This window comes from Miniopterus natalensis, chromosome 6, assembly GCF_054644295.1.
Source record: "Miniopterus natalensis isolate mMinNat1 chromosome 6, mMinNat1.hap1, whole genome shotgun sequence".
NCBI lineage: Eukaryota > Metazoa > Chordata > Mammalia > Chiroptera > Miniopteridae > Miniopterus > Miniopterus natalensis.
Genome location: NC_142086.1, coordinates 29,737,767 through 29,740,205, shown reverse-complemented (window position 1 = coordinate 29,740,205; position 2,439 = coordinate 29,737,767). Strand labels below are relative to the sequence as shown.

Here is a 2,439-nt window from a genome sequence, read left to right as displayed (position 1 = left end):
TGGTTTTGCTTGTAGTTGACTCTATGAACTTATGTAAACAGTTATGAGTATTTTATTTTATTTTTTTATTTTATTTTAAAACACTCTCATTTTTTTTCTTCCTATGGGCTTTCTTATAAAGCACACAAAAAAAGAATTTATGACTCGTGTGTTTAGGGTACATAATCTTTGGGACACTCCTGAGGATATGTCATGCTTATGAATGTCGTCAGTCACCCACAGTGCATCCGATAGGGTGTAACACTCAGCTGGTGTCATTGAAGCTCTATTCTCCAGTTTGGGGGTAGGTGGCATTAGGGGTTGGGGGGAAAGGTAAAACGCAAAGAGCAAGGCAATTTGGGGGGAAGTAAGTGAAGGAGCAGCAACTGTTGGGTAGAGTATTCTCTCTTCTTCAGGAGAGCAGCTTCCTCTTCTGGAGCTGCAGATGGTTTGAAAATTTTAGAATCAGAAATAGTATCAGGTAAGGAGCCACTACATATGAGGCAATGAACAGAGAGCAGGACCGGTGGGAGTGGTAGGAAAACACAGAAATAGTGTGCAAGAACCTAAGACCATGCCCACTAGGGACAGGGACTTGCTGTGTCTAAAGACCCAAGTGTTTGTATTAATTGAAGACAAGAAATCGAACCCCAAAGCCAGGGAGAGTTAAGAGAGCTCTAAGCACTCCTTCTTCTGTGTTCTCAAAACATGTTGCAATGCATAATAAATGAGAATTATTCATCTACTTAACTGTCTCCCTCACTAAATTGTTAGCTTCTATAAGAGCTGGGACCATGTCTTCTCTCTCTGCCTGTCCCAAGCACCTCAAGTAGTACTTGGCATAGAGCAGAGGCTCAAGAATGTTTATTGAAAGAGAAAGTATAAAGGCCCTTGGAAGAGGCAACTGATTAGGAGAAAGAACACAGTGGTGGTATTTAGGACACTGGCATTGTAGCTCTGTCTTTGGCAGCAACCAGCTGGGAGACCTTGGAAAGCCATTTTATTTTTTTAAGACTTGGTTTCTTTATTGGTAAAATAAACCTATTTTTTCTTTTCTTTTTTCAGATAACTCTAAAATTCTATTACCTTGAAAATAAAATCTGAGGGGAAGGAGTTCCCTTATAGTAGCTAAATGCCAGTTTTTACTAGATATGGCACCTTCAAAAATGGTATAAGTTAAAAACCCAGATTTATGAGATTTTAACTCATCTTAGTAAGTATACTAAGCACTTAAAATTAAATCAACTACTGCCTCAATAATAATGTCAATCTCTCTCTAAATCTCCCCCAAATGACAATATACTGTTCTTACCATTCCTATGTAAAAGCTCTGAGGTTGTTATGTTTTGTACTAGTTTTATTTCTGATTGGAAAGAGAATTATTAAAGTTATGTCTTAAGTTGGTGGGTTCTATTAATCTCCCAGGTGAGGAATTTGTAAAAGAAAATAAAAGTTGCATGTATTCTGACTGTCTCCCCTGCCCCCCCTCCCCACTTCTCCAACAGATTTATTTGGAGGGAAAGGTATGGATTTTGAGGAGAAAAAACATGGGGCAGAGAAGTATGGAATAGAAAATAAATACAAATATAAGCTGTTTTGCTAATTGTTTTATAAACGCAGCAATCGAGTAGAGAATGCCCAGTATAAAACAACACAATACGGATTCCAGATCAGGGTTTTCCTTGAGGCAAGACTGAAAATTTCAGTCTCTGGTATTTGGAATTTAGGCTACAGTCCTTATTTTTGGATGGATCACTGGGTGTGGGGTACAGTTCATGCTTTTAACCAGATTGGAACAGAAGAATGGCCACTTGGCCCAGGTAGAAATAAATGAAGCATTGGTTTCAGGGGTCAGGTAACTACAGAAGTTTCTCCCCACGAGGCAGGGCCAGCTGGGGTTGTACTTCTTCATATGGGCCACAATGTCCTTCTCTAGGTTATGTCTCCCCAATGCCTGAGTAGCCATTCCATGGAGTCCTGTTGCATCTCCTGCAACATATCAGCATTTTTTATTTCTGCCTTTAGGTGGCACATAGTTAGAGTGGAGCAGGGACTGGAAGGCTGCAAAGCTCTCCTGGGGGAGAGACTGGCTGGGCTCCGACCCTGCAGGAGAAGCCCTTGCTACAGAAGCCGTGGTGTGCGTCTCTAGTCTGAATGTCTTTATTCTTCCAAAATGAGGGAGTTTTATAAAGACTGGGAACATTTAAAATGAATTGTGTAAGAGCATATTTATTTGTTTAATTATCTGTGTAAGCCATAGTATAATGAAAATACCGTAATTGTGTCACTTTTCAAAGAAACACTAAGGAGAAAATTGTAAACATCATGGATGGGGAATTATGCATACAAAAGACTAATAGCTACAATAATGTTATTCAGAACTGTGCTGGTAATTTGCCCCTTAGGGGGTAAATTTGGAAAAAATATGTGTAAGGTTTAATCATGTGACTATCACTTAAT

General features: G+C 39.4%; 1 pseudogene; it reads right to left on the bottom strand.

The window, feature by feature from the left end:
* Positions 1-1,760: 1,760 nt before the first annotated feature.
* LOC107534345 (dynein light chain 1, cytoplasmic pseudogene) lies at positions 1,761-2,013 on the bottom strand (annotated as a pseudogene).
* Positions 2,014-2,439: the final 426 nt, after the last annotated feature.